The sequence below is a fragment of the Haliotis rufescens genome, unplaced genomic scaffold (genome assembly GCF_023055435.1).
Source record: "Haliotis rufescens isolate VD_foot unplaced genomic scaffold, xgHalRufe1.0.p SCAF_85, whole genome shotgun sequence".
In the NCBI taxonomy this organism is placed as follows: domain Eukaryota; kingdom Metazoa; phylum Mollusca; class Gastropoda; order Lepetellida; family Haliotidae; genus Haliotis; species Haliotis rufescens.
In genome coordinates, this window is record NW_025964378.1 from 630,780 (window position 1) to 644,579 (window position 13,800).

Here is a 13,800-nt window from a genome sequence, read left to right on the forward strand (position 1 = left end):
GAAGACTGGGATTTTTCTCTTGCATTGACATTTTTTTATCAATACCTCAGCATCTCCCTGGTGTATCGGATAGAGCGTCTTCCCGGATTGCGGAAGGTCAGTGCTTCGGTCGGTGGCGCTTCACACCAAAAGATCAGGAAATGTAAATAATGATCTTACTGTGATTTCTTGTTTACGAAAATAAATGCTCAAGACTATGAGGTTATCTCAGGCTAAAAGCAAGTTAATTTGTTTTTGGCTTGGTTTTCTCCTACTCGACAAGCACGTGTCATACAGGTCGTTCAGGTTGAAGCACTTCGCGTTTATGATTGAGAACATGTCTTCAAACCATCTACTTACAGTAGCATCGTCCATGTTCGCTTACTCACAAACATCATCGTAGTTTCGAATCCAATATTCGCTCTGATTATGCCTTGTGGTTTGTCAGCACCATACCCATGACTGTGGGTTTGACCTAGTTGGTAGACTTCTTTGTTCTACATAACTTTAGAGCTTTCTTCCCATCAAGTAAACACGCCATGGTATTACTCAAATACTGTTCAAAGTGGCGTAAAAGACAACTCATTCACTGCTGACAGACCAATGTCGCTTACAACAAAGAGAACAACACCCTTGAAGTAATAGGTCCTGCAGAACTTTGGCATCAATGCATCATGACATCATGGCATCATGGCATCATAGCATCATGGGATCATGGCAACATAGCATCATGGCGACATGGCATCATGGCATCATGGCATCATGGCTTCATGGCTTCATAGCATCAAGGCATCATAGCATCAAGGCAACATGGCATCAAGGCAACGTGTCATCATGGCATCATAGCATCATAGCATCAAGGCCTTAAGGCATCAAGGCATCATAGCATCATAGCATCAAGGCAACATGGCATCAAGGCATCATGGCATCATAGCATTATGGCATCATAGCATCATAGCATCATAGCATCATAGCATCATGGGATCAAAGCATCGTGGCATCATGGCAACATGGCATCATAGCATCATGGCATCATAGCATCATGGCATCATAGCATCATAGAATCATGGCATCATGGCATCATGGCATCATAGCATCATAGCATCATGGCATCATGGCATCATAGCATCATTGCATCATGACATCATAGCATCATAGCATTATAGCATCATGGCATCATGGCATCATAGCATCATAGCATCATGGCATTATAGCACATAGCATGTGTGTGTGTGTGTGTGTGTGTGTGTGTGTGTGTGTGTGTGTGTGTGTGTGTGTGTGTGTGTGTGTGTGTGTGTGTGTGTGTGTGTGTGTGTGTGCGTGCGTGTGTGTGTGCTTTCACTATTCCGGACTAATTCCGATTTAATATTACTAGCCCACTGGAAAACCGACATTAAACCGTTCTTATCCACTGAATGGCGAGTGGTAACAGCATTACCATCTTTTAATGTCTTTGTGAGACGGCCAGGGGATCAACCCACCGAACGTCCGCTCTCCGGGCAGACACTCTATCCAGTGCACTAAGGAGGCCGTGTGTTAGACAGTAAGATGAAGAAATGCAAGAACTTGACCGTTCATACATAACATGTTGGAAGAATGGTAACAAGAGTATTTTCTGAGACAGTATGAACAAGTCGGTGACAACAAAAGCATGTACAGTTAACGTTGCTGTATCAAATAAACACCCTTTCCCATCGCTCTTGTAAGGTGATGTCAGGCATGTCTGTCTTGCATCAAATGGAATTAGACCGTTGAAGTAAGATCAGCTGCTGAAGCAAGTCATCATGCCATCAGATGAGACTGTCATGTATCTGACAGCGGAGTCGGTTGACATGATGAGCATGCCGTTTACTGCTACGTCAGCCACGGGGAAAACCTTACGTCAGTAACGAGGAAAATGTTACGTCAGCCAAGGGGAAAACCTTACGTCAGCCACGGGGAAAACCTTACATCATTCACGGGGAAAACCTTACGTCAGCTACGGGAAATCCTTACGTCAAACACGGGGAAAATCTTATGTTAGCCACGGGGAAAACCTTACGTCAGCCACGGGGAAAATCTTACGTCAGCCACCGGGAAAGCCTACGGGAAATCTACGGGGAATGAAAATATAATTGTTATGTAAATAATAATTTTCAACAATTATCCCTTCACGACTGTAATATTATGCCAAGAAAACGTAAACACGTTGTCAGCACGATGCTTAACAAGGCATATGGAATCCCGTTAACGCACATGTTTTTATACCCATCCTTGGGTAGTGAAATGCATGGGGCTTGCATAAAAGTAAACTTTTGCATGGAATGAATGCTTTTCTGTAGCAGTTGCGTTTTTGTGACTTGATTCCATACATGTACAATATTGGTAACCAAACTTTACTTGTTTGAAAAATATGCTAAAATATTGGTGTCACAGGAACTTTTGTTGTGGAGTATATGATATATTTATATATTTATATTATATATCTACCAAGATTTCGGAGGTAGGGTAGCCTCGTGGTTAAAGCTTTCGCTCGTGACCCCGAAGACCCGGGTTCGATTCCCGACATGGGTACAAATTGTGTGAAGCCCATTTCTGGTGTTTCCCACCGTGATATTGTTGGAATATTGCTAAAAGCGGCGTAAAACCAAACTCACTCACTACCAAGATTTAGCAGTATCAAATCGACTAGAAAATATTAAGTCAATACAAACTGCATGACTTTGTTACTTGAACCTGTAATAGAGTAAAACATGTAACTAATGTGTATGCAAGTACATGATGTCAATCACCAGATTGTCTGATCCAGACTTGATTATTTCAGACCGCCGTCATTAAGCTGGAATATTGCTGAGTGCGACGTTAAAGAAAAAAAAATTGTTCATATGCCATGGTCTTACTTGTATGAACGTATACTAAATAAACAATCTGATTACGGTCCACGGGACTGGATGATGTACGGCTGGATATTGATGAAGGACATGACGAGATTATGTAATGAAGGATACTGCTTATATGACACTGCGCGGGAAGACTAGTTTATTTGAAGATGATGAAACGATGTGTGTGGCTTTGTCCATTTACAAGCATCTTAGGAAATACAAAAAGAGGAACAAGTTGAGACTAACCTAAGCTTCTGTGAACATTTGTTTTGCTAGACATATTTCTGGATTGGATGTGAACGGATTAAACTGTTGCCTGCGGTGTTCCGCGTGGTTGGGGTGTGTTTCAGCTAGTGAAGCCACGATCTTTCCAAACATTCCGTCTTATATGTCAGAAAAGGAAACGTTGTGAAAGACTTCCGGTCACGTGGCACAGCGTCTTCCCTAATAATAAAATAGTAATATCTAAAAATGGCGATATTTAATATGTAAGTTAATATAGAGATCGTTTTCTGTAATGCTGCTTGTCTTAAGGGCTCAGGATGAAAACTGGGGATGAAAACAAAATTGGGAATTGCCCCCCAAATTTTAATCTCTCAAGTGTACGTCTATGCATGATGTATTTGGGGTTTTATTCAACTTCGAAGTGAGGGTTGACGTGGACAGGACGTGCATACATACCCATATTGACATTGAGACATCATTTGGATCGCACATTGTATAAAACACCCAACCCTGCACAATCTATGAAGTAGTCTTTGAGCCTCCTAATCTCATGTGCCTTGATTTCGTTAAGTGTGCAATTAGCGGGATACAAGTTTTAGGTAATTCACATCTGTCATCAGGAAGCGCAGAACATTTGTTTAGCCTGTCAGTATTACCGAACGGATGCATCCTTAATGTCTTCAGTCTTCTATCTGAGATGTCGATGATGTAATGTGGTTGCCGTGTATGTCACTGTAAACGTCGTTTCAAGGGCCATCCATGCGAGACTGTCGTTTTATCGAAGGGAGCCGGTGTCTGTTATGAATAACATTGGCAGCATCTTGCAATTCAATTGTAAGGACAGCAGACCCCTTATTATATCTGGGATTATCATTCTTGACTTGAAATTTAAAGTCAGCCTTATGTGTTATTCTATTAGTGAGTGAGTTGGGTTAAGCGCCGCTTTTAACAATATTCAAGTTATATCACGGCGTGTCAGCTTGATGTGGGAGGAAGGCCGAAGTGATGCAGGTCTCAGACGTTTACTACTTTGCTGAAACCCATGACCACGGGTATGTGCTGACAAACCTAGAAACATAATCGGGGCGAACCGGGATTCGAACCCACAATCATAGGTTTGTGGCGTGCCCAAGGGACGCAACTCTGCACAGCGAATCGCGGCGCCTCAGACGACTGGGCCACCCGTGCCCCCTGTTAGTCTATAACCCGTCTAGACAGTTATGATAGATGTTTGGTTTTATTTGGCAAAGTATATGTTTATCTGTGCTCACGGGGAACTTTATCTGAATCGTTGAAGCCGTCTGACATGTGATCTTGAAGGTGAGTTGAGGTGAAATTGGGTTTAACGTCGCGTCCAAGATTATTGCACTTATATAGCGACGTGCATGTACATGTACGTGTGTGTGTTTGTGTGGCTGCTTGTACTAGTCCGGACTGATGCCGATTGATAGTGCTAGCTCACTGAGATACCATGCCGCAGTTTAACATAAATACCCTACTCAGACACAGAATACTGATTCCGAGCCGACCAGTCCTTGTTTAAGCAACTTAATGCCGAAGGCCAGACAGGGTAACAACAAGTACCATCTTTTAACGTCTTTTGGTATGACGCGGTCGGGGATCGAAGCCCGGACCTTCCGCTCTCCATGCGGACGCTCTACCACTAGACCACGGAGGCGGTCTGTGATCTTGAAGAAGCCACGAGCAGAGAGTGACTGGCTAGTGGGTCAACAAGTGTCAACGCATCTGCTTTGTCCAATGAACAATCAGCTTTTGTCTTCACAGGGACATGACTGCCTTATTTGCTTGGTTGTTTATTTCGAGCGAATCTTGACAGAGCTTCAGTCTGGGTTTTTATTTATACGCACATTGGAACTGAGTTTTTCAGAAAAAAAGTTTTGTTTGTTGTTTAATGCCGCATGCAGCAACATTACAGCAATATTACGGCGGTCTGTCAATAGTCGAATATGGACCAGACCATGCAGTGATTGACATCATGAGCATCGATCTACGCAATTGGGATCGTCTAAGGCGCCGAAATTAGCTGTGCACAGTTCCGTCCCTTTGACAAACCACAAACCTATAATTGTGGCTCGAATCCCGATTATGTTTCGAGGTTTGTCAGCACCATACACAAGCGCGTTGGTTTCACCAAAGTGTTCAAAGCAGCATTAAAACCCAACCCACTCACTCATTCACACTATTTTCTTTCCATGTTACAGTGGCGATGCCTGCACGGGCTTGTTGAATGGTACGCGTTTATACAATGTGTCGTTTATCGTTCATGAATGACACACAATTTGTTGCTCAGTGTCCAAGGGGGCGGTGGGGTAGCCTAGTGGTTAAAGCGTTCGCGAGGCTTGGTGAATTTTGCATGTAAACTTTCCAGGTTTTTATGAAGTTACATAGAATATACAGGGACGATGGAGTAGTCTAGTGGTTAAAGCGGTCGCTCGTCACGCTGAAGGCCCCGGTTCGATTCCCCACGTGGGCACAACGTGTGAAGCCCATTTCTGGTGTCCCCCATCGTGATTTTGCTGGAATGTTGCTAAAAGCGGCGTTAAACCATATTCACTCACTCAGTGTCCAAGGATCATTGATCTGTGGCTAAAATTCTGATCCTATGTACAATATCGCCGTGAGTAAAGAGGTTTTGTTAAAGCAGGAAACGTACACGTTATATACTGCACCATTGTTCCCCGTCGCTGTACATCCCTTTAACACAGAAGTGTGTCCCCCTCACTGTCCCTGTGTCCTACACAACCCAGATTACCCTCACGACCCGTAAAGATCCAGGTTAGAAGAGGTCGTCAGCAACCCAGGCTTGCCGTAAAAGGTGACGATGCTTGTCGTAAGAGGCGACTAACGGGATCGGGTGGTCAGGCTCGCTGACTTGGTTGATGCATGTCATTGGTCCCAATTGCTTGGATCGATGTTCGTGATATCAATCACTGGATTGTCTGGTCCAGACTCGATTATTTACAGACCGCCGTCATAAAGCTGGAATATTGCTGAATGAGGCGTAAAACGAGAAACCAACAACAACCAAAAAGACTACCCTCACGTCAGTTCCAAGCGCTTTCGCGTATTTTTTTAATTTGCATTTCATAGGTAGACGTGAAGCACTGAATTTGGTATCGATGAATGTCACTTTACTATCCTTTACGCGTCACAAATCACGGGAGAGTGTCATTTAATAAACAATCGTTACCAGGTGCACTTTGTAGCTAATAATATGGGGTCTTTTATTCACGCATATTATACGTTTCTATATCATCGCAAATTGAGATTGAACATATGTAGGCAAGTAATTGTGCTCGTCTGTTTTACTTTTAAATGGTGTGCTCTATTTGACACGGGCATGTTTATCCATGTTCAGCGGGAAACGTTGTCAGGACCGTGGAAGCTGTTTCTTATCTGATATTGAAATAATAAAGTTACAGTGGCTGGTTACTTCATCAAGGTAGGCATATTCTGGTATGTAAACTGTGGGCGTCATGTTCAAAGGGTAACTGTAAACCCTGTTGCATTGTGGGTGTTTGCATGTTTTGTTTACCAACCCCAAGTGTTGTGAGTGAGTTGTGTTAAACGCCGCTTTTAACAATATTCAAGTTATTTCGCGACGTGTCAGCTTAATGTAAGAGGAAAGCTCCAAGTGATGCAGGTCTCCGACGTTGACCATTTCGGTGAAAGCCACGAGCACGGGTATGGTGACAAACCTAGAAACATAATCGGGGCGAACCGGGATTCGAACCCACAATCATAAGTTGCTTGCCTGCCCAAGCGATGGAACTCTGCACAGCGAATCGCGGCGCCTCAGACGACTGGGCCACCCGTGCCCTCCAAGTCTTTGTGGAATTTGAGACCGCTTGCTGGTAGTGTGAACTGATTGAGATCACATTCATCCCAGGGATACAAAGCAGTGTTATAACTATGAATTGCCATACATTGAAATTGGTCAGAAGTTTGTTTTGTTTGTTTGTTTATTGTTTAATGCCGTACCCAACAATATTATATATTGCTATATGACAGTGGTCTGTAAATAATCTGGACTAGACTATCCAGTGATTGACATAAGCATCGATCTACGCACTTGGGATACAGTTATATGCATCAACATTGTCAGCAAGTCTTGGCGGCCTATTGCGACAAGCATGGGTTCTCGCCTGGATTTTTCCGGGTTTCCACTCAAACGCTTTATGTATTGACAGAACTTGAACAGATTCAAGTTGGATGTTCTCGAATTTTTCGCTTCCATTTTTACCCTTGTTCCTTCTTCTTGCGCCTGTGCAGAGTTGCGTCCCTTGGGCACGCCAGAAACCTATGATTGTGAGTTCGAATCCCGGTTCTCCCGGATTATGTTTCTAGGTTTGTCAGCACCATACCCGTGCTCGTGGGTTTCACCGAAGTGGTAAACGTCGGAGACCTGCATCACTTCGGGCTTTCCTCCCACATTAAGCTGACTAGCCGCGATATAACTGGAATACTGTTAAAAGCGGCGTTAAACCCAACTCATTCACTCTTCTTGCGCCGACCGCCTCCGTGGTCTAGTGGTAAGAGCGCTGAAACAGCGCGAAAGGTCGGTCCTTGGCAACATCAGGTCAAAAGACGTCAAAATATGGTCCTCGTTGTCACGTCACTATATAAGAGCGATAAACGTGAACGCGACACTAAACCCCATTTCACCTCACGTCACCACACCTGATCTTACTTCTTGATCTGGCTTATTCTAGTGGAGGGGATCTATCAACACGCTCGTTTGTCTCGATCGTCCAGGTTTGATTACTTACAAACGGCATCCTCGGTTGGAATCCTATATTCGTTTGGATTTGGCTTTTTAGTTTGTCAGCACCATACCCACGCATTAATCCGGACGAATACAAAGAGACTAAAACACACCAACACGTGCATGCACGCCCCATAAGTGTAATAATCTTGAACGCGACGTTAAACCCCAACTCATCTTGTGTCAGAGGTGTAGACCTTTATGTTTCCTTGTCGTTAGGGCATTCCTAAAACGACCATGAAAAAAGGTCTTTGACATCGACGTACATGAACGTAGGTAACTACACGATTCACGGTATGTATATTCTCCACTATTTTCGTTCGTTAGTTCATTCGTTTGCGTTCCATCATTCATTCCTTTGTTCGTTCGGTCGGTCAATCAGTCGTTCGCGTTCGTTTTTTTCGTTCATTCGTTTTTTTCGTTCATTCGTTCGTTCGTTCGTTCGTTCGTTCGTCCGTTCGTTCGTTCTAACGCCAGTTAGACCAGTATGTTTATCTCTGAACCTTGGCATGTGAGATACGAATATAAACACCAAAATACACATGTATGACTATTTTGAAAATTCATTGCCAAAAGGGAAATCCTAAAGCTACTTTGTAAAACCATGTTAGGCGCCCCCTTCGATGATTTTATTTGCTAGTTGGTAGATCAGTTGTATTGTCGCTAGACACCATTTCCCCCGTGAATATGTACACACATGGAATGGGCTCAATAAAGCAAATCGTCCATTAACGCTGTCTGGGACCGGAATTCCAGGATGCTAGTGGCCTCCTTGTACCACAATAGGATGAGAGACCTCTAATATTTAGGACTGGGTTTGATCATGAAAGCAATGCTTCATTGTTCATAAGATGTTATTGGTTGAGTTTTGGAGAAGTTCATGGAAAACCACGGCTAAGTTTTACTTGTGCTGTAAACGAATAATCAACAAAAAAGAATTTCAGGAAGATGTAATCTTTCCTTAAATTGAATATTAGGTTTTCTGCCGTTTTTAGCAATGCCTACATGAAGGTCAACAGACCACTGAACGCTTTAACCACTGAATATCCCGCACAATATTCACTCTGTTTACTTTAATTCTTTTTTTCCTGTGTGTATTAAGGTAAACAAAGATGTAGACTGGATGAGGTGAGGTGAGGTGAAATGGGGTTTAACGTCGCGTCCAAGATTATTGCACGTATATAGCGACGTGTACATGTACGTGTGTGTGTTTGTAGACTGGATGAACAAAATGACAACTGTTTAAGATATTGTTCGTAAATGGAAATATGTATAGTTTGTAATCCCACCATGATGCTCGTTGGTGAAGCTGGTTCGGCTGTTGAGGGTTTGAGGGATTATTTTTTTCATTATAAAGTATGGACTCATGTACATTCACACGTTTTGTTAAGGCCGAAGTGATGTAGGTCATTGGCGTTTACCATTTTGGTGAAACCCACGGGTATGGTGCTGACAAAACTAGAAACAATACCTGTGCGAACTGGGATTCGAACCCACAATCATAGGTTTCTTGATTGCCAAAGGGACGCAACTTTGTACAGTGGATTCCATCTCTCACAGAAATGTGTCTGTCGTGTTTTAGGAAATATATACATATACCTCGGATGTGTGGAAATTTAGTTCACCAATAACAAGCTCGAGAAAACTCAACTCAGTGCCAGAAATGTGACATTTTGTAAGGCCACACTTTTTCTACTTGCTTCACCGATCCGACTACTGTAAGTTTTGTTGAAATAAAAAAAATGTAGAATGTGCCCTTTTTGTTATCCTGCCGAAAATCTGATGGCATATTGCACCAAAAAATATCTTCTAAATAAGGCCCACGGAAGTTGGCATATATTTTACATGGTAGTCAAAAATAAAGTTTCTTGTTGTTTCTTAAATTGATAGGATGCAAGATGCTCTGCAGTTGTCACCGGGGCGGTCGGGTAGCCTAGTGGTTAAAGTGCTCGCTCATCACACCGAAGAACCGGGTTCGATTCCCGACATGGGTACAATGCGTGAGGCCCATTTCTGGTGTCCCCCGCCGTGAAACTGCTGGAATACTGCTAAAAGCGGCGTAAAACCATACTCACTCACTACAGTTATCCCCCTTGATTCGTCAGGTTTGCATTGCTTAAAGTAACAGCTGTGTAGCGAGCTTCCTCCCACATCAAACCATTTGTATATTTATACCAACCGACCTGCAATGGAGCAGAAAAATAAAAAATAATAATTGAATTGGTTTCCTGTAAAAATGCGTATATCTGAGTTTAAAGTTTAAAAAATGGCCAAAAGGTAGAAACTGTATCAAGGGAGCTACATTGAGTTGCAATAACCAGATAGAGGTAACGCCACTCTCCTGCATAAAGGTCATACGGGTACTCCCGACAGCTGTGATGTCGGATTATCAGTGTCTGTCAAGAAGGCTGATAGCAAGACACACACAGGCGTCAGTCGGCATCGTATGTTTGCATTTGTAAACGGACACAAATATTAAGCAAAATCAGAATATGACATCCCGTTCATACAGAACTATTTAAGTGCACATCATATAAGCTATATGAAATTTGGATCCCCCAGCGACCTGTGTTCAAGTGCAAAGTTAACTCAACTTTGAAATAACCATATTTATATATTTATCATTCGAAGCAATTCACCAAAGGCTTTTAAAATAGCTACAATTGGTGTTCACACATTGGAATACCTCCAAAGAATATAAGCTCAATATTTATAATCGTTTTCGGAAATATTCACATTACTTCATAGGTGATCAATATAATTTCTATACTTTATTTTTGACCTATGGCTAATACAAGCAGCAGCACCCTTCATAGTACAGTAATCCGCTTTGATGATTGTGGTCCATTTAAACATTTTTATATATTAGCAATGCTTTATTACGCTTGGAACCTCAACGGTAGGCGGCTTAATGGAAAAATAGTCTGCCTCATAAACTGAATTCCCATGGTTGATGTAGCGTTGTTTTCTCGTCATCGTTTATGAAAGGGCGTTCACTAGAAGTGAGGTGAGGTGAAATTGGGTTTAACGTCGCGTCCATGATTATTGCACTTATATAGCGACGTGCATGTACGTGTATGTGTTTGTGTGGCTGCTTGTACTAGTCCGGACTGATGCCGATTTATAGTGCTAGCTCACTGAGATACCATGCCGCAGTTTAACATGGATACCCCACTCAGACACAGTATACTGACTCTGAGCCGACCAGTCCTTGTTTTAGCCCCTTAATGCCGAGCGCCAGACAGGGTAACAACAAGTACCATCTTTTAACGTCTTTTGGTATGACGCGCCCGGGGATCGAACCCCGGACCTTCCGCTCTCCAGAGGGACGCTCTACCACTAGATTATGGAGGCGGTCCGTTCACTAGAAGTACTTAAACAGCTTTATTTGATGCTCTGTGGATCATATCAAGGGGAATCTCTTGTTTGCTGATTTACTTGAATTCATTACTTGCTGCTTGCTTGTTGTTAAACGCCGTTGTTATTGTTTAGCAATATCCCAGCTATTAAATAAAGGAGTCTGGACCAGACAATCCAGTGATTGACACCATGAGCATCGATCTATTGGGACACGATGACCTGTATCAACCAAGTCAACGAGCCTGACAACCCGATCCCGTTTGTCGCCTCTTTCGACAAGCATGGGTTGCTGAAGACCGATCCTGACCCGAATCTTCACGGGTCCAATGATGTTGCAGGGTGTCTTTGCACTAAGTCATGTACATGCATGAACATATATTACCCAATATGAGTTCTTAATATGGGGAAAATACCGCATCAGCTCTTCTCCAGAGAATCAAATTCTGTTTTAAACTTCTTTTTTTCAATATTGTTTGTATCTTATGTTTGTGTGAAATAGTGTAATTATTCGAACAATATTTTAATAATGACTCGATGGGGATGCCGTCTTCTGTTATGCAGGTTGAACGATGTTAGTGGGTCAGATTCGGTGATGTGGATCATTACCTGTCGCAGTACCCCGCTTGGTTGGGTTGTACATATTATCAGTCACTGGATTGCCAGGTCAAGACTCAAAATTGTATATGGCACCGTCATATAGTTGGAATATTGATGATTGCGACATCAAAAGAAAACGTGTGGTTTTTTTATAATGAACAGTATACATTGTTTACAATGACTATAGCTTACACAAACGTTGTAATGTTGCTTTTCTATTAAAGAAGTTGTTATCCATAAATTGTGTCTACTTTGTCATCCGTCAACTAAGTAATACCTATCAAACAATTTTCTTCCACATAAGTCAGTTGATGTGTGTGGCTTACAACACTCGGAATCAGGCCCATCCAGTAATGACAGCACCACAAGACCTTGCCATCAGAAGTACAAGTACTTCTGGCGCCCTGTGGTGTCATGGTTCAGATGAAGAGAAGTGGCTGATGTTTCAGCCTGGCTAGAGTGCTAAAACATCTGGCAATAAGAATGGCATACACATTACATATGTATCGGAATCAGGGATACCATGATAGGGGCAAGGTCATTTCGGATTTCCGGAAATCTTCACAATTGAACACGTAAACTCCCCATTTCGAAGGCATTGCATTTGTGTGACGCTTTGAGAACAACGGCACTGTAGCTCACCTGTGTATGTTGTCATCAGTTTAAAATGAAAACAAAAATATGAACAGACACTTAACATAAGTTGCTGCATCCTTGATATCCAAACATTTTCTTCAGGAATACTGAAGTAGAATATGTTTATGGAGCCAAGCATTCATTTCGAGAGTATTTAAGAACACGGTCCAAAGGAAAAAGAGAAACGATGTCGAAATATATTTGGCAAAATACAAAACATATAGTATTAAGCCTCAAAACAAATTACACATGTACAAAGAGGACATTTAATTGTGTAACAAAACCCCTCCAGCTCTTAGCGAAACTCGTGAATGTCCATGAGTCCATACTTTATGAAATAACAGAACCCCTGCAGCCTTTAACGAAACTTGTGAATATCCATCTGTCCATAACAGAACTCCTCCAGCCCTAAACGAAACTTGTGAATGTCCATTTGCCCATAACAGAAACCCTCCAGCCCTAAACGAAGCTTGTGAATGTCCATGTATCCATAACAGAACTCCTCCAGCCCTAAACGAAGCTTGTGAATGTCCATGTGTCCATAACAGAAACCCTCAAACTCTTAACGAAACTTGTGAATATCTATGAGTCCATATCTATGAAATAACAGAACCCCTGCAGCCTTTAACGAAACTTGTGAATGTCCATCTGTCCATAACAGAACTCCTCCAGCCCTAAACGAAACTTGTGAATATCCATGTGTCCATAACAGAAACCCTCCAACTCTAAACGAAACTTGTTAATATCCATGTGTCCATAACAGAACTCCTCCAGCCCTAAACGAAGCTTGTGAATGTCCATGTGTCCATAACAGAAACTCTCCAACTCTAAACGAAACTTGTGAATATCCATGTGTCCATAACAGAAACCCTCCAGCCCTAAACGAAACTTGTGAATATCCATGTGTCCATAACAGAACTCCTTCAGCCCTAAACGAAGCTTGTGAATGTCCATGTGTCCATAACAGAAACCCTCCAGCCCTAAACGAAACTTGTGAATATCCATGTGTCCATAACAGAACTCCTCCAGCCCTAAACGAAGCTTGTGAATGTCCATGTGTCCATAACAGAAACCCTCCAACTCTAAACGAAACTTGTGAATATCCATGTGTCCATAACAGAAACCCTCCAGCCCTAAACGAAACTTGTGAATATCCATGTGTCCATAACAGAACTCCTCCAGCCCTAAACGAAGCTTGTGAATGTCCATGTGTCCATAACAGAAACCCTCCAACTCTTAGCGAAACTTGTGAATATCTATGAGTCCATACTTTATGAAATAACAGAACCCCTGCAGCCTTTAACGAAACTTGTGAATGTCCTTGAGTCAATACTTTATTAAATAAATGAATGACTC